The sequence below is a fragment of the Protopterus annectens genome, chromosome 9.part0, assembly GCF_019279795.1.
Source record: "Protopterus annectens isolate FY-2018-M chromosome 9.part0, PAN1.0, whole genome shotgun sequence".
NCBI classification, from domain to species: Eukaryota; Metazoa; Chordata; order Ceratodontiformes; family Protopteridae; genus Protopterus; species Protopterus annectens.
In genome coordinates, this window is record NC_056743.1 from 696,357,956 (window position 1) to 696,385,188 (window position 27,233).

Consider the following 27,233-nt stretch of genomic DNA (forward strand, 5'->3'; position numbering starts at 1 on the left):
AGAATGTCCAGACAGGTATGGTAGTGCACAAGCTGGCATACCACAAGTTCTATGTATGTAACAGCAATATTTAAAAAGTGTCCCTAGAAGTGGCCAGACTCCCCCCAAGTATGATGCAGGTATTCTGCCCTAAGAAGCCTAGAGGTATGTCCATACCCCTAAATCAAAATTAAAAATAAGATGTATTTTATTTTTTTTTCCTTTCCAAATAAAGTGCAAGCGTAGCTGAGCAGGTTTGCGCATCATGCAGCTCTGCTCAGCATAGCTGAAACATCTCTAAACATACAGCTAAAATCCTGACCGTGAGATAGAGCAGTAGTTAGAGTTCCTGCTTTGCATGCAGCCATTCACAGTTTGAGCCCCAATACAGTCTCTTTACTTTTACATGGGAAAGCAGTATTAATATCATTTTTTTTATTAAATGAGGTAGTAAATAATATCTGTCAACCAGGGGAGTGTACCAGGTCCAAAAGTGAAGTGTGAGTGTATCAGAAATGTGAAACCCCCATATAAACACAAGTGTCCCATACATTATAGTCAGACACGAATGTAATGTAATGAAAGCACATGGGGGGTGTCATGGAAAGTAAACATATACAACAAGTAATATGTCAGTAATGATGACTTAATCCACAATCCCGATTGCTAAAATGTACCTGCTAAGCACTAGTTAGCTTAGCTAAGCAGATTTGCATACTGTTAAGCAGTGCTTAACAAGTTCCCTTTAAGCATTGCTAAAATCGGCTTACCGTGTTTGTGCACCACTAAGTTGTGCTCAACATTTTCAAAATCAACTAATGACAGCAAAAAGTGGGAATATGGCCTTATTTAAATTGCACAGGTGAGAACACAACCAGTACCTGTTATAGTTCAACCTGTGCAGAAACCATGGCTGGCGTAGGTGAGGGTTCGCACTTTAGGGCGCAGCGTTGGGACATCCTGGAGTCCAGGGTCATGGCTGGACTCCTTGTAAGTAACCATGATGATAAACTGCTGCAGGGCCAGCACCAGGGCTCACTATATAAAGTAGAGGCCTGGGACCGTCTTGCCCATGATCTCACCAGTGCTACTGGCATCCCCCAAACTGGTGAGCAGGTCCGGCACCACTATGCCAACCTAAAGCGGACAAGGGGGTGCTCTTGGACCAGTGGATCAAAGATGCTAATGACAATAGTGCTCCAGCAATTAGTAAGTATCACAAATATAGATGTACCAAATTCTAGCCTGAGATGTGATAGGTATGCATAATGTTCATTTTTCTCCCCCACAGCTGCAGCAGAGATGGCTAGTAACATCGAAGCCCATGCCGACTGACAGCTGAGGCTGCGCTGACAGGCTGGTGAGTAGAAATCTGTTTTGCAGTATATTGTGCAAATAATTAAGGAGTACAATGTTTACTGTTAGTAGGTATACTGTTACTGTGTCAACTCAATAAATAAAGTTTGTCCTACTAATATTGATCTGTAGTAAACATCTATAACACAGACTGTTCTGTTTACTCTGATATGTTGTTGCAGCCTTAGAATGGAGCTGTAAAACAAGATTTAAATGAAATGTGAAATATATATTGCACTAAGCTCTGAACCCTGAATAGTAATGTGTACTGTATCAAAGTGTGTTCCATGAAGCATTGCCTTGGGTTAGCCTTTGCTTTCCAGATTGTAGTAATCCAAAGGATTAATGCACAGTACACTATCTGTCATGCATGCATCACAGGATGACAAGTTCAGACTGTCTAACCAAGAGACTATTAAGCAGAAACCAGTGAAGCACGAAACAGCAGTTTCCCAGCAGCGCAGTGTGATGAGAAATAGCTTAGATGTTAATTTTGCACACCCAGACACGGTTCGAATCCAGGGAGTGGTACTAACATGTGTGCATATCTACACACAAGGAATCAGGAATAAATGTAAAAACAGTCAGGTAGTATTAACAGATATTTTCTCCACAGGTTTTACAGGTAAGGAAATGTTGGTAGTAGCTGTATGAAGGGTATACACTAATAAACTGTGTACAACTGTTCAACTGTCCCACGATATGCCTGCAAATGAAAGCAGGATAGGTACATACAACATGCACTCTTCTCAATACATGTCTCTCAAGTGTCATGTTGTCACGGCTAGTGGTTACTGTTGCCAATAACCCTGGACACAGATAGGAAACCAGTTGAAGTATGGCAGTAGCACACTCACATAACAGCAGTTCAGGGTACCCCTTCTGTGCCAGATATGTAACCCTGACATGTCCAAATCCTTTCTAATCATTTACCCAGAGTTGTGATAGTTTTCCCCATACCATTCCAGGCTGACAGTTTAATAGGTATGTTAGTGCTACAGAAGCTATGGACCATAGGTAGATGTAAAGTGACGGCAGACCCATAGAGTATTTAGCAGTACTGTAGTGGAAAACAAAAGCATAAACAGTTGTTAATAGAATTTTTGTCTCTCACCCCACCCCTTATCTAGATCAATACTATAATTCATACACTACGGGTATGTTGTTCTCCAAACCTAATGGTGAGACTTGTGTTCCATTATCATTCATATATTTGATTGGTTCCATGTTAACACACCTTGTTAAAATACTACTGTTGGTGGCCTGTTGCCGTCAATGTTACTGGCATGCAGTTACGATGCAAAGTGCCGTTACATTTATGTATGTGCTGTTTGCTATGCAGTTGTTTCAAATCTGTTTTATGGGGTTAATTGGAACACCCACGCATGCTGTTATAACTAATCTGGAAATGTGCTGTTCATGACAAACCAACATATTTTGTAAAATCTCAACACCATAGCATGTTTTGGAAGGCAGATCTCAGCAGATCCACCTATCCTGCTTCATCTGGCTGTGGCACCAAGCCCCAGCATGTCTGGGACCCAACCCAGGACTTCCTCGTCCATTGGTCCTGCCCCACCTTCGGTTGGAACCGCCTCATAGGACGAGGCCTGTCCCACCCTGGAAGCGGACATAGACAGGAGCCTGTTACCCGTATGCAGTTCCGGGATATGGTGCACAGTGTCATCTGAACAGAGCTGGATGACCATCTGTGCCAGATGGAGGGCCACCTGGCGCACCTTGAGGGGCAGGCAACTCCTCCTGTCCAGCCCCCAACACAGCCACCTTCAGGGCCGTGAAGGTGCAGTGGTGACTAACCATGGGTGGGGACTTCAGTCCCACTGTATCCATCTGGGGGCTCAGGGCATTGGATTCCTAACCACCCTCCCCATCAAAGGTGTTTACCCCCCTCATGTGTCATATACTGCCCCTGTCTGCTGTTTTGCCTGTCTGCAAATGCAACCTATACTACCCAACCTACCTCCCCAAACATACCTACTGCCCTTCCAAAACATCCCACTCTTACCTTAAAAAAAGAAAAAGGGCAAGTGTCCTGCAAAGAAAACATTGCCCTATACATAACTCTACATTTCACCCACATGTACAGTGAATCTAATCAATCTACCCACAGATTATTCTGCAAATGTCTATTGCCAACACCCCTCCCTATGGGGTGTGAGGCTGCAAATTCCAAATTCTACACATTATTTACAGCTGCTGCTGCAGAAGAAATGTAGAGCTTTGGTCCTTTCCTATACCCATCCTGCACATCCCTAGCTAGTTTTCCTAATGTTTTACCCCTTGTTTTCCCCATTACACCACTTTTCTATCACTCTTTTTTCTTTTCTGTAATTAAAATTAGTGTGGGTGTAAACAGGAGTAAGAAGTGCTAAGTGAAGCTAAGAGGACTTAACCATGTTAGCAATGGTTAGCTCTGCGCAAAACTACGCAAACCTACTTACAACTACTTAAAAACAGCTTAATCACTCTGTCTCCATCAGCCCTTGTTCTGTCCAGCAACAAAATAAGTCTCAAACCCGGAATGCTGTGCACTATAATCACAGTAATGTACCAGTACACCATCTGGGCTGTGGGAATTTGTAATGCTTTTGCAAACATGTCATGCATTCTGGTCATTTAACAGTAGAGAAAAAAGTCAGCATTTCCAAGTCTGGAAGCCAGGACCCTGTGCACTACAATCAAAGCAACATACCTCTACACCATCTCAGCGGGTGCGGTGGTGTAGCAGTTAGCGTTGCCGCCTCACAGGAAGAGGTTCTCCGGTCTGATCTTCAGCTGGGGTGCCTTCTATATGGAGTCTGCATGTCCTCCCTGTGGTCGCATGGGTTTCCTCTGGGAGCTCCGGTTTCATCCCACATCCTAAAGACATGCTGTAGGTGGACTGGGCACTCTAAATTGGCCCTAGGCATGAGTGAGTGCGTGTGTGTGCCTTCTGTGGAAGTTTGGGTGCTGGGATGGCAACTCAACACCGTATAACTCCACTGCCAATCATGAGCAGACAGGTGACCCGCTGCGGCGAGCCCTAACCAGGAAAAGCCAAAAGAAGAAGATTGCAATATACATATATATGTACATACCACTATATCTATATATCTACATCTATCTATAAATATATATATATATATATATATATATATATATATATATTTATTTATTTATATTTTCACTTTATAATCTCGAAATGCTGAAATCTCGAATTTCTGCATTTCGAGACTATAAAGCCAAATTTAAAAATCTGGAAAGTGTATAATTGAGAATTTGAATATTTCAGATTTACGGCTATGGCTTTACGTTACGTGACATGCGATGTTTACGTTGGATGCAGTTTGATGTGGTGTATGGATTTGCGTGGAGTGTAAGGTAAGTGACTGTTTTTTTGGGTAGGAGTTTGTGTGTGTGTTAGATTGTTTTTAAGTTGCATGTGTGGGTTAGGGTAGGTAGGTTAATGTGTTGGTGTTTTTGTATGTGTGATGTGTGTGTGTGTATGCGCGTGCGTGCGAGGGACTGTGGAATGTCTGGGTTTGAGTGTTCTGTCTGTTACTGTTTGTGCAATCTCAGAGTTAGTATATAAATGTAGGGGGTGTGGGGGGTGCAGGGGGGCTTGCCTCCCTGCTTTTGTGTAGTGTAGGTATTTGCATCATAAACTAAGAACCAGTAAATTGAATAATAGTGCTACTCCAGTCCAGTGTTCCAAATGAAACCACCAAAGATGTAACAATAAAAACAGTTTTATTATTCCACAGGAATGAGCACTTTTGTCTGTCTATATCCAAAGATGTTTGGTGTTTTGTTTTTTTATGTGTATTTGTTTTGTGGTATGGGTGTTGTGGTTTGTGTGTGGAGTGGTGTATGCTGTGTGTTCAGGTTTATGGTTTCAGTTTTATGAAGTTTCGGTTTTGTACGGTTTTGGCTTTATGGTCTCGAAATGCTGAAATTCGAGATTTCAGAATTTCGAGATTATGACGTGAAACCATATATATATATATATATATATATATATATATATATATATACATACATATTTTCAAATCTAGGTGCTTAGGATTTCCCTCTCTCTTCTCCCCTTGGCTGACCTGGTGTGACTTAGTTTGAACTCTACAGTTCCTTACAAAACGGTGTCTACAGGCCTGCAATCAGTTTCTCTCAACATTTAAACAGATTGAACTCTACAGTTCCCTACAAAACGGTATCGACAGGACTGCAATCAAGTTTCTCTCCACATTTAAACAGATTGAACTCTACAGTTCCCTACAAAACGGTGTCTACAGGACTGCAATCAGTTTCTCTCAACATTTAAACAGATTGAACTCTACAGTTCCCTACAAAACGGTGTCTACAGGACTGCGATCAGTTTCTCTCAACAATTAAACAGATTGAACTCTACAGTTCCCTACAAAACGGTGTCTACAGGACTGCAATCAGTTTCTCTCAACATTTAAACAGAGTAGGTTACACACACAAAAGCATTTGTTAAGCTTTCACTTACAGTGCTTTGTAATTAAGCAGGTCACTATATTGGTCAGCCATAGGGCTCTTTGTTTCTACTTGAGTGGTTGCCTCCATCCCCTGTAACTGAAGTAAATTGACTCTGACATTAAGAGCTGCAATACTTACCTTATAGTTTTAGGACACCTTAGGAAACCTTGTAAACTGCAATAGCACCAAACTGCTATATATAAGTGAAATTACAGTGCTGAGTGCAAGTAACATTAAAATTAAAGTACTGAGTGCAAATAACACAGTGCTGCGTGCAGATTTTAGGCTCTTACATTCAACTTATCTCTGGTGTGGTGTCTTGAGTCAATCAGGGCATTCCTGTAACCACTCCCACTGCCTTCTCTTTCCCCCCACCCCCTTCTTTCCTCAAACAGGTTAAACTGCTACAATTCAGTACAGGCATCATTTTCAAATCTAGGTGCTTAGGACTTCCCTCTCTCTTCCCCCCTTGGCTGACCTGGTGTGACTTAGTGTAACTTTCTTCATTGTATGGATCTTTTACTGTTTTTTGTGTAACTGAATGACCTGCTGCTAAATTCTGGTTCTGCACAGACTGCTCTATTTTTTTCAGAGGCTATATAAGTAGCTAGTGACTTTACTGAATTTATGTGGTAATATTTGTGTTTAAACTGAACCTGTACCTAGAGAAAGTGTATAATCAGAACTCCTCCTTGCTGCATGTGTTTTTTAATGTTTAAATTGCACACACACATTGAAGAAGTGCTTTTATGACTTGAATAACTTGGGCTAGCTATACCTGAAGTGATTTTACTGGCAATTTTCCAGTTGTACAATTGTGAATAATTGATTTAGTTTTTCTGGTATATCTTTAAAATCTGGCAAGTGTTTATTAACTGCATTGCTCTCTTGCTTAGGTTTCTTAGCTATAAATCTTAGTTCATTCTGAAGTATGCTACTTTACCCCCCACCAGACCTTTCTGAATGCTTTATTATATAATAACTGCCTGTTGTTGCCTTCATGCTTACCCTAGAATCTCTGCTTTTCTCTTTTCCTATTTGAACTCTACAGTTCCCTACAAAACGATGTCTACAGGACTGCAATCAGTTTCTCTCAACATTTAAACAGAGTAGGTTACACACACAAAAGCATTTGTTAAGCTTTCACTTACAGTGCTTTGTAATTAAGCAGGTCACCATATTGGTCAGCCATAGTGCTCTTTGTTTCTACTTGAGTGGTTGCCTCCTTCCCCTGTAACTGAAGTAAATTGACTCTTACATTAAGAGCTGCAATACTTACCTTATAGCTTTAGGACACCTTAGGAAACCTTGTAAACTGCAATAGCCCCGCTATGTTAAGCCACACCTTTCGGGCTCTCTTCGCTCCCCTCCCTGCCCCCAATTCCCTCCCGCCCCCAGTACCCCTAAATTTATAGTACTATAGCCACTACCCCACTTTCTAGATCCTATCTCCTTTCATCTGGGATAATTCCACCCACCCCCATTCTACTACCTACATTTTAATAGCACCTATTAGCTTTCATCTGGCATTCTCCCATCTCCCTTCCAGTACCTTTACCTCACCACTCTATCTTCTGGTGTTGCATCACCAGGTAAAACAGTTCCTTAACTCACTAGCTGAATCACAGATAATGATATACTCCTCTTTACTACCCTTCTTGTTCACACCATACCTCCTTACCTTTTATGAAAACCAGTTTCTCACAGGATTTCAGGTCCCAAAAGGCCATACTATCACCCCAGCTGTAAATCCTTCCACCTTCAACCATACTTACAGTACCAGATCCTATCCAACATTTTGTTCAGTCTATCAACATCTCAACCCCAGGCACATTAGCTCTAGATCCAAACACTACCACAAACTAATAAACAAATTTCTGAAGTTCATCACCAAGTATAGACTCAACCTAATACTTGGTGGTGGCATTCACCCCAACCCTGGCCCACTCACTTCAGATACACATACCGCCTCTACTTGTAATCTAAGCTACAAACCTACAATTAATAGGCCAACTAACTCTCTCCTAGTCTGTCTTCTCAATATTAGAAGCATTAATAACAAGGTACATGAATTGCATGCACTTCTGGATGTCCACTCCCCTGAGATTCTCTGTTTATCTGAAACCTGGTTAAAACCTAACACTAAAGACAATGAAGTGTTACCACCTGGGTACAACATACACAGGCTAGATCATGCTTCGAGGAAGGGGGGGTGGGGTAGCTGTACTCTATAAATCTGAGTTGAATGTCACCATAGATGTAATACAACCTCCTCAGATTAATAATTCAGAGATTCTTGCCACCAAATTGCAACTTAGTAAAAATAAATGCATTAATATCATCTGTATGTACATTCCCCCAGGTAACAATATATCTACATTTGAAGATATCCTGCACTGGCTATCATGTCACTACCCCCAAGAAACCCTACTACTTGGAGACTTTAACATAGACTGGGGCACCTGTTCCTCAGAATCCCCAACCACCCATATTAACCTGCATGCATTTACACAAATCATATCCGCCCCTACCAGGATAGGTAAATCTAACCAAAAAGAAAGTATACTTGACTGGGTACTCATAAACAGTAACCTCCAACTGTACACCTCTGGTACCCTCCTTATGGCCTAAGCGATCACCTTCTCACATATGTAATTAAGCACAAAACCATTAATTCCCAACAACCCTTACTCAGAAAGGTTAGAAACAATAAAAACTTTGACCCTGCTAAATTCCAACAAGAACTAAACTCATGTAATTGGTCTATTCTAAAACACCTACCCTTAGAGGAAGCAGTAGCATACTTTAACAACAAATTCCTTGAGATCCTTGATTTGCATGTACCTGTTCGTTCAAAGAGAACCAAGGCAAAAACTGCACTATGGCTTTCTACAGAGTCTAAACTCAAAATTACAAAACAAAGCATGGGCTTTATGGCGTTCTTCTAAAGACCCTCAAGATCACATTAAATACAGGCAATCCAGGAACGAAACCAAAAAATCAATTTTACAAGACAAAAAACAATACTACTGTAATTTACAGACAGTAAATCAAAATAACCCTCAGAAGATTTGGGCAGGTTTAAATAATCTACTACATCCTGGACAAACTTCAACCCCAATCCCTGCTACTACTATTGATAAAACCCCTGAAGATGTTTCAGATAGTTTTAACCAATTCTTTACTGAGACAATTCAAGCCCTAGCTAGCCAACTACCTCCTAGCTCCCCTGGTCCTGAAAGTAGCACCCCTAGAAACCTACTTGCATTCAGCTTCCAACCAGTCACCACTTCACTTATCCGTACCTTGATCAAAAAATTAAAACCCACTACACTTTCTGCTGATCAACTCCCTGCCGAGTACCTACAAAAATCAGCTGATGCTATTGCTTACCCCGTCTCGATACTAATCAATCGAACCATAGTAGAAGCTAAAATTCCCACCATCTGAAAAATATCCTATGTGATCCCACTTCACAGAGGAGGCAGCTCCACTGAATTCTCCAATTATAGGCCAATAGCTATACTCTGAAGAATTATTAAACTGATGTTTGTAAGCCCAGGAAGTTCAAGCACACGGCAGTCGGTTGTACCACAGCAAATTCACATAAATCCACGCTGTAAAGGATGAATTAACCAATCCTCAGCTATAATGGACCGTTTATTGAAGTAACATCACGAACAGCAGTACACTTTAAAAACCAACAGCAGAAACATTTACATCCACGAAAACAGTCACTAAACCAGACAGCATGTACGAATTTACCCGGGTTTCGTCCAATATGACGAACTTCTTCAGAATGCAATTCACAAGTGTTACCTTAATTTAAATACACAGGTTACACCCCAATTATGGATTAATTAATTAATCAAATTAAATTCAATCAATTCAGTGGTTTTAATACACCCTTTATGGCAAACCACCACCTCTTGATCATACTAACATTACTTAAAAAACTATAATCATATACTAATATATTGTTTATGTTTATATATATATACACATTTATATATGGGCATTCCCATATTATTACATCCTAGATGTTCTTGTATGTGCACAATATATATAATACTGATATAATACTGATATGATAGCTAATTTGATATTCTATTTTTTGTGTAAAACCACATTCATTACTACCTTGCATGAATATTATTTATATAAATACACATGACACAACATTTATATCATTAAATAATTGATGAAAATAAAAATGAAAAATAATAATACAAATAAAAATAAATATAAAATTGAAACAAGTAAAATTAGTAATTAAATAAAAATATATTGTAACCACATTAGGGCCACCACATTTTAAATAAAATGTAACAATATTAATAAATCAATTATTGATTGTCAATAATTTTGTAATTAATTTTGGGCTAGTGTATTCTACCCTTGATGTAATTGTTGTTCAATATGGGTTTAATACTACAATATTCGTTTAAACCTGGCCAATTATAGGCATTTAGTAGTATTTGCCACTTTAATTCACTAACGTCTAGATCATATTTGGTATGTTTTCCACATACATCATGTTCAATATGCTGAATAACACAAAATTTAAATGTATGATTTTTATTTTGTTGAATATGTCTGGCCAAGGCATTCGTTGTTCTCATGTGTTGAATATCTAGCAGATGTTCTTTAATTCTGTTCCTAAAATGTCTGCTAGTTTTACCAATGTAGAATGCCTTGCAATCCTGACATAATGCAATATAAATGACGTTAGAAGTAAAACAATTAAAATGTTCATTTATACTAATGTTATGATAGTTAACTATAAGTCTACTGCCTGTACATTTAATATGTTTACAAACAGAACACCTCCCACATTTAAAATTACCAACTGTCCTATTTGTTTTAGGCTTAGTTAAGTATATATTGTTTTCAAAAAATTCCTTAAAGGATGTGTCCTTTTTATATACAAATTTAAGTTGTCCTTGAAATATATGCGCCACACTATTATCATCTGTTAAGATCCCCCAATTTCTCCTAATAATATTCCTGATAATCTCATAAGTATCATCGAATACAGAAATATATAATGGCAATTGATGGTTATCGACTTTATTATTGTTTGTATTAATACTAATGTACCCGTGACTCAGTATAGCCTCATAGGTTCCCATAAGTCTTTTATTTTTAACTTCTTCAAGTATTTTCTCACAAAAAACCTCTGGATATCCCCTGTTAATAAACATAGTTGCCATAAATTTTAATTCTTTAATAAATTCATCCTCATCACTGACCATTCTGGCCGCCCTGACCATCTGGCCTTTAACCACGGCCTTCTTCTGATGGTCAGGGTGCCAACTGTCATAGTGGAGGTAGGAATTTGAAAATGTTGATTTTCTGAATATATTATATTATGACTACATATATTAGATTATACTACATCCTGGACAAACTTCAACCCCAATCCCTGCTACTACTATTGATAAAACCCCTGAAGATGTTTCAGATAGTTTTAACCAATTCTTTACTGAGACAATTCAAGCCCTAGCTAGCCAACTACCTCCTAGCTCCCCTGGTCCTGAAAGTAGCACCCCTAGAAACCTACTTGCATTCAGCTTCCAACCAGTCGCCACTTCACTTATCCGTACCTTGATCAAAAAATTAAAACCCACTACACTTTCTGCTGATCAACTCCTGCAGTACCTACAAAAATCAGCTGATGCTATTGCTTACCCCGTCTCGATACTAATCAATCGAACCATAGTAGAAGCTAAAATTCCCACCATCTGAAAAATATCCTATGTGATCCCACTTCACAGAGGAGGCAGCTCCACTGAATTCTCCAATTATAGGCCAATAGCTATACTCTCTCCACTTGCAAAGATTATGGAAAAATGTATTCATAGACAACTCATGCACCACCTAATCCAAAATCGCCTTATGGCAGACACTCAGCATGGTTTCTGTCCTCATCACAGCACTACTTCAGCCCTCCTAGCCTTTACTAACACCATAAACCATAATTGCAACAATAACTGCATATCCTCAGTCCTCTTTTTGGATCTTTCTAAGGCATTCGATATGGTTGATCACCAACTTTTAATCCACACCATGCAAACATTCTGTCTAGATACTGGAGCCCTCCAATGGTTTCAATCCTACCTGAATGGTAGACAGCATGCTGTCCTCTGGCAGAACAAGCTCTCTAACCTTCTACCTAACACCCTTGGAGTACCACAAGGCTCGATACTAGGGCCCTTGCTGTTCTTCATCTTCATTAACGACCTTTATACTGTCATCCCAAAAGTCAGCTGTATCCAATATGCTGATGACTCTACTCTGATTTGCTCAGCCACATCTCCAGTAGAGTTATGGTCAGCTACCCAGACCACTTTTAATACAATAGAAAACTGGCTTTCTGAACATCGTCTGATCCTAAATCCCAAAAAAACTAAAATGCTGTTATTTTCACCAACACGTAGGTCTACCACTTTCACCTTTACCATAAAATCAAATGATGGCACAATAATCTCCCCTGACCCATCTACAAAACTATTAGGTGTCATCATAGACAATACTCTAACATTTGACCTACATGTTAACCAAACTATCAAAACCATCAATAAAAAACTAGGGTCACTTTACAGAATAAAAGCCTTCCTAACCCTTCCAGCTAAAATTGCATTAGGTCGCTCTCACCTTCTTTCAACCCTTCTGTATGCATCCCCTTTACTCTTGAATTTAAACAAGACTGTCCTTAACAAACTCTCAATTTGCTACAACCACATTGCCAGGTTTGCCACTGGGCTGCCTTTTAGGACACATCATTGCATCAATCTAAATCAGCTTGGGTGGCTTGAAATACCCAGCCTAATCCAGTATAACCAGCTGATTATGGCCTATAAAATCCTCTATAATCCAGACAATACTCCTGCACTTAAAAATATTATCACCCCCTATAACAATCCTAGACCACTTCGATCCTCTAACAAACTACTAATTCAGACTAGCAAAATTAATAACAAAGCCGGTGATTCTCTTTGCAAACTCTGTAAGTAGATCCTGGTACTCTCTTCCAGCTGATATTACCTTACTTTCCACCTTAGGTCAATTTAAAACTAGACTCAAACAACATTTGTCACTTAACTGGCTATGTCTATTTATCAAGCCTGGCTAACTCTCTCTAGAATGTGTAAATATCTGTTAACCAGTTTACTGTGTAATTTAATTTAATCCTGACTTGTGCTCAGGATTAACTGCAACCTGTGGAACTTGTTTAACTTGCTTACTTATGTAATCTCTGTAAATAGTCTGTAATATATAATGCTGGTATTATGTAATGCTGTATCTGCTTATCCTTGGAGCTTTTCTCCCCAAGCCTCTGCTGAAAATGGACATGCATCCAGTCGGACTATCCCGGTCAACAAATGTAAAATAAATAAAAATAAATAAATATATGTATATACATGGGTCCACTTTTAATGTCAAAAGACCAAAATCATGAGTTTTCAAATACCAAATTCAAAACATCGAGATTTTGGAATCTTGAAAGTAAAAAGTGCAACCAAAAAAAAAAAAACCCAACTAAAACAATCTTTTTGCACCCCCCCCCCCCCACACTGCCTGCAACTTAAATATGACATCTCCGAGATTGTGCTAAAGTGAAGAGAATGGTAAGCAGAACAGGAGCATTACTGTTCTCTTCACTGTAGGGCAATCTTGGAGTTGGTATATTTAAGTAGGGAGTGTGGGAGGGGTGCAGCCCCCCACGTGGGGTCGCAGGGGGACTTGCCCCCCTGGAAAAACATTATTTCAGTTGTTTTATTTATTTCTTTTCTTTTTTTTTTTAAATAGAGATTCCAAAATCTTAAGAGCACACAGAGATCACAGTCAGTCCGGGGATGGTCGCTCCATTGCTCTCCAGGTCCCCAATAAGACTCTCTACTGGCACAGCTATAGGGTCCAGATCTCAACCAGCTGGGCAAGCTAAAATCTCCAGCACCCTCTCTGTCCAACCAGTGCTTCATGTCCCTGCCCAAGTAGCTGACACACACACACACACTCTGAGATAAGAGTTTATACAACTACACAGACACTTCTTGGGAAGGCTGGCACAGGTTCTCCAGCTGTGCCCCTTTTACCCAGACTATACAGTAGTACCACTGGCCACCACCCAGCTAATATTTATCAGCTGGTCAAAGGCCCTTAAAAATGTGTCCAATTATTACTGTGCAATATTATTATCCAATCGGTAGTATAACTAAACAGTCAAGGCTTATTAGAGTGACTTGGTACAGGATCATTATATACATGCAATGTACTCTTAGAGCTTAACTTATCTCTACACAATACAGCCATAGTTAAAAGGTTTTAAAATATTTAATAATAAATAATAAAAACACAAGATAATACGTCTCACTACACAGTGCTAGTCAAAGTTTCAGAGATCACAGAGAAATACTTAAAATAATTCAGTAGTACAGTTCTGACATCAAGAAAAAACACTTAGTCTAATCTTTCCAGTTCCTAACTATTTCTAAAATAAAACACAAGTCTAAGATAACTTACATATGAGCAAGACAGTGCTGTGAGTTGGATGGTCAAGACAAAAATGCTTAATGCCTTCTGATTCTCTCTGTTTAAATTGCTATTGCAGTCCTTGTTCCCATTACATCATTTCACACTTTCCTGGTGTTGCCAGGTTAACACATACTACATTAATTGTTATCTTGCACCTGTAGGAAACTACAGCCATAAAAGACATTCCACATGTAAACTCTAGTAATTATTCCTTAAGTTAAAACAATAGGCAGGATGCTTCACTCCAGACTCATCTACTACAAATTCTAACTTCAAAGGGACAGACAAGAAATGTTTGACTTCGCTTTCTTTACAGCAAAGGGCAATGTTGCTACATTGTTTTAAGTTCAACATTTCCAGCATATTCTTTCATTTAAGAAAACAAGCTTGTAGTTCAACATTCATATGTACTAATGATAGAATTATGTATAAAATCCTATCTGGCTAGGCTGGCAGCCTTCACATCCCCCCCAGGAGAACTGAAGCTAGTTTTTCAAATTACCCTTGAGAAAAGCTGCTTGAGAGGGTTAGGTCTATCTGAGTGTACCTTACCCCATTCTCTGTCTTGAGAGCCCATCTGCATTAGCATTGCTACTCCCACTGCGGTGCTGCACTGACATATCATATGCTTGCAACCCCAGGCTCCATGTTAGCAAACTGGCAATTTGCTGGCTGGCTCTGTGTAACCATGTTAGGGGGCTGTGATCTGTCATAACAGTGAATTTCCTTCCATACAGATAAGGCTGAAGTTTCTGCAATGCCCACACTATGGCTAGACATTCCTTTTCTACAGCTACATAGCATTCCTCCCTGGGTTGGAGCCTATGACTGAGATAAACCACTGGGTGCTCTTCTCCCTCTGAAGAAATATGGCTAAGTACAGCCCACACCCCATGGTCTGAAGCATCCACCTGCACAGCAAATTATTTCCTGTAATATGGACTGGCTAATAGAGGGGGGTCCTCCCAAAGCTTCTTTAAGCTTCTGGAATGCCTGCTTACATGCTGGTGTCCACACTACCTTATCTGGCTTGTTCTTCCTTGACAGGTCTGTGAGGGGAGCAGCTATGGTACTATAACTGGGGACAAACTTTCTGTAGTACCCTGCTGTCCCTAAAAATGCCCTCACCTGATTTTTAGTAACAGGTGCAGGCCATATCTGAATGGCTTACACTTTGGCAGGTTCTGGCCTTATCTTACCACTCCCCTCTATATGTCCTAGGTAGGTGACCTCCGCCATACCCACCTGACATTTGCTTGGCTTAATGGTCAACCCTGCCCTTTGTAATCTGCCCAGCACCTCCCTGACATGCTGAAGGTGCTCTGGCCAGGAATGGCTGTAGATGGCAATATCATCTAGGTAAGCAAGGGCAAACCCTCCTCCTGCTAGGATATGATCTACCAGCCTCTAGAAAGTCCTAAGGGTATTCTTCATCCCAAAGGGCATCTTTGTGAACTCATACAAGCCAAAAGGAGTCACGAAGGCTGACTTCTCTCTAGCAATGGGAGTCAAGGGCACCTGCCAGTAACCTTTGGTAAGATCAATGGTTGTAAGATACTTAGCCCCACCCCAGCTGCTCTAGGGCCTCATCTGTCCTAGTCATGGGGCAAGCATCCAACTCTGTGTGACTATTTAATTTCCTGTAGTCCACACAGAACTTGGTGCTGCCATCCTTCTTTTGCACCAGCACCACTGGGGAGGCGGGGAGGCCCAGGGACTGTTGGACTCTTGAATAACCCCTAGTTCCAAAATCTCCTGTACCTCCTCCCTCAGAGTCTGCTTGACTCTCTCAGGCACTCTATAAGGGGCCTGCCTAATAGGCCTTTGGGGTCCTGTATCCACCTGGTGCTGCACCAGGTGGGTGCACCCTGGTTTCCCAGTGAACATGACCCCAGATTTCTGCAACACTGCTTGGAATTCTTGAACCTGGGTAGGAGATAGCTGCTGGGACATTGCTACCTCTCCCACTGAGGTGTCAGCCCAAGCCTCTCTGAGGAGATCAGTCCCCAGATCTCGCTTAGACTCCTCCTGCAATCCACTGCAAATGCTCAACACAAGGGCTTCCCTAGCATGGGAAGGTTTCATAATGTTAACATTGTACAATTTGTGCCCCTGCCATCTGCCTAACAGTTCCACCATGTAGTTAAAATCACTTACCCTTCTTACCCACTTGTAGGGACTCTCCCAAGCTGCTTGCAGCTTGTTGTGTCTGACAGGAATGAGAACCATTACCTGCTGCCCCACAGCATACTCTCTAGCTTGAGTATTCCTGTCATACCACACCTTTTTCTGTTGCTGGGCTTCTGCCAGGTTCTCCTGGGCCAAGGCCATGAGTTCCCTGAGCCTTGTCCTGCGGTTTAGGATGTATGCCACAACAGACTCCTTGTGAGACTCGCACTCACCTTCCCACTCATCTCAAATTAAAACTAGAGGTCCCCTCACCCTATGGCCATACAGCAACACAAAGGGTGAAAAACCTTTGGATTCCTGGGGTACTTCTCTGTAAGCAAACAAAAGATGGGGCAAATATTTGTCCCACTCCCTCTTAAACTGATCTGCAAATGCCTGTAGCATGGACTTGATTGTAGAGTTTAACCTCTCAACAAGACCATTAGTCTGGGGATGGTAGGGGGTGGTCTTCATGTGCTTCACCCCACAGGACTTCCACAGACAAGCCAGCAGGTCTGACATGAAATTGGCATCTCTGTCAGTCAGTATTTCCTTTGGGAAACCTGCCCTGCTGAAAATATCTAACAGAGCATTTGCCACCTTCTCTGCCTCAATGGAGGACAAAGCCACGACCTCTGGGTATCATGTAGCATAATCCACTACCACTAGTATGTACTTTTTCCCTGTGGAACTTGGGGTACTCAGAGGATCCACAATATCCATAGCTACCCTCTGAAATGGCTGCTCAATCACAGGTAAAGGCAACAAAGAGCTCTCACATTGTTGCCTGCCTTGCCTATTTTTTGGCACTGCTCACAGGTTCTGCAGTACCCTGTTACATCTCTGGAAATTCCAGGCCAATAGAAGCTCTGCATAATATGCCTCTTTGTACGTTTTATGCCCATATGACCTGGAAAGGGAATATCATGGGCTATGGCTAGAAGTGCCAGACGGTAAGCTCTAGGCACTATGCTGTACTCTCTCACCTTCCAGCCCTCCCTCAGAGGTCCACTCTCTGTATAGTAACCCTTTGTCCCAGTATACAGATTCTCCCTTTCCTTGAGACTCAGGTGCCTCCCTAGCTCCCTGCCTCAGGCCTTGCAATGTAGCGTCTGAGAGTTGAGCCTGTCTCACCTCTCTCCTTATAACCCTTCCCAGCTCCCCTTCCGCAGGAAGTCTGGCATCCTCTGACAGTAGTGCCTCACTGTCGGCCAGGGTACTAGTACTCACCTCTACCTTTGCAGTCACTCTGTCCAAGGGACCATCAGCACCCACAAGCAGCTGTGGCTCACATTCCGTCTCACTGCTACAGAGTAGCTCCCTCCCTGAAGTAACCACCTAACTAGTCCTGGCTGCAAGTATGCAGTCTGTCTGAGTCTCCACCAGGCTACCAGAAGGACATGCTTGTCTCCTAGCCTGACTGCGTGTAACTGCATAAGCACATGGTACTGCTTCATCCAAATCCTTTCCTATCAGGACATCTGCAGGATGGAAGTTCGGTACCCTTGTTGTCTCAAGACAACCTAATATTGGCATTTTGTCTTTCCCACTTACTGGCTCCCTCACCTTTTGTTCCCCACCTTGCCTCTGTGGACATCTGTATGCCACATGGCCCCACTGGTTGCAATCAAAATATTTAACTGTAGCTCCTGGACGTGTATCTGAACTAGTTGCTTCCCCTGCTACTGGCAGATTCTGTTAGGGCAGTCTGTGCTGCCCACCATGGGTTCCTTTAGACCCATGAGCAGTACTGGGGGCCCCCTTCCTGTGCAGGGTTGCCCTACTTGCCAGGTATAGGTCTCCCTTCTTCCCAAACTCATCTGAAGTAGCACATTGTCTATCAGCTAAAAAGATCCTCATGTCCTCAGGCAAAGTGCTAAGGGCTTATTCCTTCACCAAAAGCTCTGCCAGCCCTTCAAAAGTGGTGCACTGACATCCACTCACCCACCTATGGAAATAAGTGCTCAGTTCAGCAACATATTCACACACACTTTCATCTGCCTTGCGTCTATGCTCATGAAACCTTGTCCTATACATTTCAAGTGTTAGCTTAAACAATTCTAACAAATGCTATTTAACAGCAGTATAATCAAAACATGCAACGTCAGACATTTTTGATAAAACAGTTACAGCTTTACCATGGAGTAAGGGGGTCAGGAACCGTACCCAGAGCCCTTGGTTAACTTCATACTGTTTACATACCCTCTCAAACATATGAATGAAACTATCAAAATTGTCCTGCTCTTTAAACTGCGGAAAAATTTACTGATCTTTTGTGCTTCTGGGGTTCAGTTACTCCCTTCCCCATTACCTCCATGACTCTGGCAAAGAGTCAGCATCGCCTTCTCATGCAGCCTCTGCCTCTCTTTTTTCCTCAGCTTCTAGGCGTAGCAGTTTCTCATTCTCCTCACTCTCTAGACTCCTCAGTCTCTCAGATGCTTATAATTCCACAAGCCTGGCCTCCAACGCAAATCTCTTTAGCTCCACCTGGATTTTTAAGTCCACTGCAGAAAGGCTGAGCTGTCCATTCTCCGAGGGTATTATATCTCCACTGCCAGTCTGATTGTCCTCCTGGTTACTGTTTTCTGATGCAGCTGTAACCAAGGCTGCAATTAGGTCTGCCTTAGTCAGGTTTCCATGCACCAGTCCCCTACCCTGACACATCTCCCCCAGCTGGCTCCTTGTCAGCTTTCCATACTCCTCTGCTGACATGCTGCCTGCTCACCCCGACTAACTAAGCTAACAAAAGAAATAAAACAATTGTGATCTGAATCCTGAGTATTCACTGCGTGGCTGATTTAGAGTACAAAACACCTTCAAAGCTCACTGTACAAAAGCTACAGGAATTCACTCTACCCACACCACTACAAGCCAATTAGTATTTGCCAACTAATTAATATGTAGATATCCCACCACTGCCAAACCACAAATGTGACGCCCATGCCCTGGCCCAGCAATCAAGGTGCATCAATCCTCACCACTAACACCAGAGATGGCTTCTCATATATGAGGAAAGGCTAGCAAATACACAAAGTAAAGTGCAATTCCCCTTAAGGGCACAAAGAGATCACATTCAGTCCGGGGCTGGTCGCTCCCTTGCTCCTCAGGTCCCCAATAAGACTCCCCACTGGTACAGATATAGGGTACAGATCTCATCCAGCTGGGCAAGCTAAAATCTCCAGCACCCTCTCTGTCCAACCAATTCTTCGTGTCTTTGCCCACATACATGATACACACACACACACACACACACACACACACACACACACACACACACACACACTTTGAGATAAGAGTTTATACAACCACACAGACACTTCTGGGGAAGGCTGGCACAGGTTCTCCAGCTGTGCCCCTTTTACCCAGACTATACGGTAGTACCACTGGCCACCACCAGCTAATATTTATCAGCTACTCAAAGGCTCTTAAAAGGGTGCCCAGTTATTACTGTGCAATATTATTATCCAATTGGTACTATAACTAAACAGTCAAGGCTTATTAGAGTGACTTGGTACAGGATCCTTATATACATGCAATGCACTCTTACAGCTTAACTTATCTCTACAAAAAACAGCCACAGTTAAAAGGTTGTAAAATATTTAATAATAAATAAAAACAAAAGATAATACTTCTTACTACACAGTGCTAGTCAAGAGTTCAGAGATCACAGAGAAATATTTAAAGTAATTCAGTAGTACAGTTTTGATATCACAGAAAACAACACTTAGTCTAATCTTTCTAGTTCCCAACTATTTCTAAAATAAAACACAAGTCTAAGATAACTTACATAGGAGCAAAACAGTGCTGTGATTATGATGGTAAAGACAAAAATGCTTAATGCCTTCTGATTCTCTCTGTTTAAATTGCTATTGCAGTCCTTGTTCCCATTACATAATTTCACACTTTTCTGGTGTTGCCAGGCTAGCAGATACTACATAATTGTTATCTTGCACCTGCGGGAAACTATAGCCATAAAAGACATTCCACACGTAAACTCTAGTAATTATTCCTTAAGTTAAAACAATAGGCAGGATGCTTCACTCCAGACTCATCAACTCCAAATTCTAACTTCAAAGGGACAGGCAAGAAATGCTTGACTTAGCTTTCTTTAGAGCAGAGGGCAATGTTGCTGCATTGTTTTAAGTTCAACATTTCACAGCATAATTTTTCAATTAAGAAAACAAGCTTGTAGTTCAACATTCATATTTACAAATTATAGAATTATGTATAAAATCCTATCTGGCTAGGCTGGCAGCTTTCACATTATATATATATATATATATATATATATATATATATATATATATATATATATTCATACATAGCTATATATAAAGATGATCAACCTCTGCAAAAAGCCCAACAAAGTGGGGGTTAAAGGGTAAACAATAGTGACATCTTTGAAATATGGCTGTTATATACGTAAAAGTCTGCTAGAGTGGCATGGTTTGCTTTAACATATAATTCCAGATAGATTCCAGGTCTGACACAAATGAATCTCATTATTTACTGATGTCAATGCTCACATCATACCAGTGGTTTGTCAGAAACCCACAACTGTTATGGGCAACAGACCAAACATATGAGACATGCGTCTGGACAGTGTCTAGACATCTGGACAGTGGAGAGGTATGACCACAGTCATGTAACAGAATAGAAAAACGTGTGACAGCAGCCAACCATGTTACCCAACACCTTCTGAACCACAGAAAGACCAACACAACACTACCCCAAATCAGCTCTGGGGAATTACCCATGTATATCCAAATATACCATGCACTACAGGGATGGAACTGTAGGGAATAACAGATATTGGTGCAAAAATGTTCACCCAAAACCATGTGCACCACAGTCACAGCAACATACTGGTACCCCAAATGAACCCTAGCGTAGAACGACTGTTTGAACAAACATATCCTGATTGCCAGTCACACACTACACCGACATATACTGGCCCAACTTACAGTCTACTGGGAATCATGAGGTGTTACCCATTTCCCAGTCTGCCCCTACAAACATGTACACCTGACAGACCACCAGCAACCATAGCAGCATGCACAGGCAGATAGAAAAAGGATCTATGACGCTCACATCTGCTACTCTCCCTTTCAGCCCTGAAAATATTTACACACAACACTGCTACACATTCTTGGCAGTCTGTTAACAATGGCCAGACATACATAACGCTCAACTATACAGATTTCCATAGAATGTATCGGGTGTGGGACCATATTCATGGCCACTGCTGCATACCAATTCCAGGAGTCTGCTAAGTCACTGGGATGATACCTGGACTGCAGGCACTAAATAATGATATATCATACCTCTGAATCTCTTACTGCATGACATCTTGGCAAAGTATGACATACTTGGGGGGACAGGAGGACGGAAAGAGGGACATATCTCACATAATGGCGTTACAAACTGAAACAACTGCTGGTGTTACACGCTTTGTTGTAATATAACATCCCTGAAGGATATGATGTCTGAAACAGCAATGGATGTCAACATTTACTGACTACAATCCTCACATTAGCCTACTGATTTCGCAAAAACACACATTGTCTGAGGAATAGAACAAACATAACAGGCAAAGCTCTGGGCAGTCTGTGGATATCAGGACAGTCGAGAGGTATGTCAGAGACATATCACTGTCAGACATCAGGTGACACAGAAAATGCATGTCTAGACAAGCCCTGTTACTCTAGCAAGCCTCTATGTCTATAACAGCACTACTTACTTACAATCTGTACCCAGTTCTGAAGCTTTGTCCCTCATGTTGTTGTGCTGTCTCCACATGTCCTGTCCTGAGCGGTATTCCCGTCTACTGCCTGTGAAGCTGTAGCCTCCACACCTCCATAATTTCCTCCACACAGGCAAGGAAAAGGGGCAAGGCCCACATGAAGGATGTAATTATAGCACTATGTTGCTATGGCATTGGCTAATAGAAAGACAACACAGCTGGTCTGGATGCAAGTATGTGAGACACTGATTGGTGCACAGGCCATCACCTGCTCATGAGCAGTACCTACAAAAGGCAAGCGGCTGCCTATGCAACACAGGTCTCAACCCATCCACACAAAGACAGATTGTGACTACACAAACCTAACCATTTGCAATGTTGTGAGGAAACACTTCAGCACTATAACAGGTATGTCAATCATGTAAGCTTGTAATAGAATGCAGAAGGGGGGGGTGCAATAATGTTAAATGGGACATTAAACACTAGGCCACAACAAGACCTGTTGGACTCACATGCTGCTGTGTGGCACCTATGGCCATTACCACTTGCCCTGTCTGCAGTGACATGGGGCACATCTCTGATCCCTCAGTCACCCCAGCAAAGGCCAGCTCATGTATAACTATCATTGGAGTGTCTGTTGTCCAGTACTGAGTGTGGCACTGCTAGGCCAGCTACCTGGGATGTTGTAATTATTCATGTGTCATCTGTGAATGCTACTCTGATACATATGCTTGCCTTACAAGTGTAAGAGACTTGTATAGGGTATGTGCATAGTACACAACAGGTGCAGATGTATGTGTTGAACTGTATGTTATATACTTGAGACCATGCCTGACAACTGTCCACAGTTTTGCAGACTGACCACATGTTTGCCTCATATTTGTCGTCAATGCCTCATACAGTTGTGTATTGTCTGGCACATTACTGGCAACCCATTAAACACTGAAGTCATAACATACTGGCATACATTTGATTGTCAGAGGTCATATCCTGCAGAGTAGACCTGTGAATGCAAAACTGTCTTTGCTGGCAACTAAGTGTGTTTCAGCTAGATTCATAAAATGATGCTATGAACTGGCCTTTGCCCACCACTGCTGTGTGCCTTTGTGCAGATGTCATGCTCTAACAGGAGCTAGGTGTCTTACTATGAAACCCATGTAAATGCAAACGTACCTTGTCCTGTACGATGCCAACATTTGTGTAGTCACTGAGCCCTCTCAACTCAGGACTGGCAAGACCAGACAGGAGGAGAAGGCAACTACACACACCACAAAACCAGTCTCACATAAAGCTATCACAACAATGAATCAAACACATAAACTCACAAAGACATACTCGGAGGCTCTGATCAAAAATTTACCTAAACAGCAGAGGCCTCCAAAGCAGACACCCAAGCAACTGCCACCTCATGACACACCACAGGCAACACATAAACCACAAAATCACCTGCTTTGTAGCTGTGGCGAGCACACCAACCTTGCCGGGTTACTCATCCCATCATACATTTAGACCCCAAATGGAGGCCTGCAAAGCCACAGGAGGTGGAGTGTTGCACATTAGCATACACAAACACACCTCTAGGCTGGCCAAACAGTATGATGCATGGGAGACATCCCGAGTGCAGTTAGCTGACAAAACACCTACTCAAATCATAGCTAGCTACAGGCCTCCCACCATGACTATGGACACCCACCAAACCTACTGGGACCTGCTAGAATCTGTCAGGATTCAATCATCTACCCTGCTCCTGGGTGACTTCAAATACCTAACCATAGTATGCATGACCTATGCCACCTAAACATGTACGTGCATAGATTCCTTGGCTTTGTCAATGGCAATGCAGTGGATCAGCCAGTCAACACTCCTACAACAGGTGGAAAAATCCTGGTCCTAACCAACATGTGTAGCCACTGTAGCACTCCTACACTGCCATCCTCCTTGGTAATATCTGACCACATTGCCATCACTGTGCAGGTCACCATCTCCCCTGTCTCCCCTTTACAGTGTCAAACAGAATTAACTGTACACAAATGACTATAACTCCCCTCAGAGCAGGTAGAATTAGGTGTACAGCCAATGTCCCATGTGTTGGAACCAGCAGCAGTGTCCAGGCCCACACCATAATACTATGTGGGCACCTACATAACTGTATGGACTCAGCAATTCCTGACAGGACAACATCATCCCCCTCAAGGTAGGTTAAACACCCGTGGTGGATGGCAGCAATATACAAATACCATTATAGCTGGAAATAATTGCTGTATGGGCCAAGCAGGAACAGATGCCTCATTGGAAGCAATATCACTTTGATCTGCACAAGCAAATAAGGTTCATAGGTTTATACTAGGCTATCTGCCCTAAGGCATTTATAAGCCTAGCCCAAAGTTTTGTGGCTTACGCCACCCCTTATGTTAAAAAATACTGTGCCCATTAGTTTGTTGTGCCTCTGTCCAGCAGTGACACAGAGATGATTCCCAGGGTAAACCTACGATTGCCTATCCACCGGTCAAGATTTCTCTTGAACAGAGCCAGCGAGGTGCTCTGCCTCACATGGACCGGGATTTTATTCCACAGCATAGGGAGTCTCTGGGTGACAAATATATCCCTCCAGCATGTCCTATTTATATCTGTGCTAAGGTTTAAGTCACTTGCTCTAGTGGATCTGGTAGATTTGGATTTTTTGGGGTGGAGCATGTCCATTAATTCCGGGTTGGACATGGCCTTGTATGTCAGGCACAGGTCACCTCTGACCTATGCGACTGAATAGAGCTGGAGTTTCTTCAGTCTGGCAGCATATGACAGATTTTGGAGTCCCTTTATCCTTTTGGTGAGGAACTTTTGGGGTCTTTCCAATTGCTGCAGGTGTCGGGTGAGATACATCCCGAATGGGGCATTGTACTCGATCATTGGTCTGATAAGTGAAGAATACAGGGGAACAATGACCTCACTTGATCTGGATGTGAATCCCTTCATGATCAGGTGGGCAATGTAGAAGGTCTTTCTAACCACTTTAGCAATGTGAGTGTCAAAAGAAAGGCCAATGTCAACCTGGGTCCCCAGGTCTCTGATAACCTCTTCTGTGCTTAGTGGATTGCTACCTATATGGTAAGCTTGGGGTTACCTTGTTTTTCCCGAAGGGTATCACTATACATTTTTTGGCATTTAACTTCAGGCCATGGCTCTGGCACCAGCTATCAGTTTCCGTGAGACCCCTCTGAAGGATATCTGTGTCCGATGTACTTTCCACTATGGCGCCCAGTTTGCAGTCATCTGCAAACTTTGTCAGCCATAGTCCTCCTATGTTTGCCTGTACTTCTGAGAAGTAGATGCCGAACAACAGGGGGCCAAGGACTGAGCCCTGTGGGACACCACTTGTGACCGGCTTGGAGTCTGACATGGCGCCAGCAACTCTAACCCTGTGGGTTCTGTCCTTTAGCCAGTTTGCAACCCATCTTGTGACATATGGGTTTACATTTAAGCTGGTAAGTTTCTATAATACCCAAGTGGGGTATTGTGTCAAAGCTTTGCAAGGTCAAGGTAGGCTGTATGGACTGCCTTTCCTCATCAATGACCTTGGTGACTGTTTCAAGAAGTCGACCAAGTTCAAAAGGCATGATCTGCCCTTGACAAAGCCAAACTGGGTCGGGTCCAATGTCTGCAAGTCCCCTATGTCTTTGTTTATGAGTTCCATTATGATCTTGTCCATAGCTTTGCAGACCAGGCTTGTTAAGCTTATGGGGGTAATTACCAGGGTCCGTAGAGGCACCGCCTTTGTGGAGTGGGACCACAGTTGACGCCACTCCTTGGGCACGATCCTGTGGTAAGGCTAAGATTAAACAGCTGCCTTATGCGGATTTAGTTCCTCATTGAGTTTGTGTAGCACACAGCCGGGACACCATCCGGTCCCATTGATGCTGTGTTTTTAGCTTTAGAGAGCAGCTTTCACCTGCACATTTGAGATGTCTGGGAGGCTACACTCCGCTGGGATAGTTATCTCCTTTTGGGGGTGAAGTTTGCACTGAACCTGTCTGCCAGTATGTTGGCAATGTCTGTGGGTTCAGTGATTTTGTATCATTTTGGACTAATTCTGAGCATATCTGGGAGTTTCCACCCAGGTTTCTAACATAGCTGAAGAAGGCCTTATGATTGTCTTTTGAATCTATGGCAATTTTTCTCTCAAAGTTGGCCTTGGATGATTTTATGAGTGCTCGTATTTTTTACTAATAATGATCAAGGGTGTCTTCTCTTTTATGGATTTTGCTCTATCATGTAACAGCTTTCTCCTCTTATTGTAACGTTTGTTTATGGCTGGGGACCACCAGACTGGACGTTTGCCCTTGGTGGAAAGAGTCTTGGTTTTATTAGGGATTGCCTGATCCATGCAGTCCTGGAGGTGTTCGTAGAAGGCATTTGTAAGGGCTTCCGCAGCTTGGGTTGTGGTTTCCACTGGGGGCCTTGAAGGATACCACACCAGTCTTGAGTAGTGTGAAGTTTGCTTTAGAGAAGTTCTTCACTGTGGTCTTTTTTGTTTGGGGTGGGGGCGGGATGTGGATTTCCAGTGAGATTAGTTTGTGATCTGATCTCACCAATGAGGGATATACTTTCAGTGTGGAGCATTTTGTCCCCATGTTTGTGATGATGAGATCTAGTATATTTTCTACTCTTGTGGGAACGGTGACTAGTTGTTCCATGGCATTTGAATTTATGAACTCCAGGAACCTTTGGGCTAGAAAGTTGGGGCTTGAGTAATGTTCCCAGTCTATATTCGGGTAGTTGAAGTCACCCAATATAATGGTGTTTGGAGATACATTTATACCCTCCAGTGTCTTCAGGAAGGCTGTGTGGGGTTCCTGAGTTTGAGAGGGTGGCCTGTAGCATGCTACAAATTGTAGAGCAGTTTTGCCTATGGTTAATTGCACCTGGATGGTTTCTGATGCTTCATGTTGCCACC

General features: G+C 42.2%; 1 protein-coding gene across 1 annotated transcript in view; it reads right to left on the minus strand.

The window, feature by feature from the left end:
- The window catches only part of LOC122811460 (proteasome subunit beta type-9-like), a 203,749-nt gene that overhangs the window by 32,219 nt on the left and 144,297 nt on the right, over nt 1-27,233 (minus strand). The window lies entirely within an intron of this gene.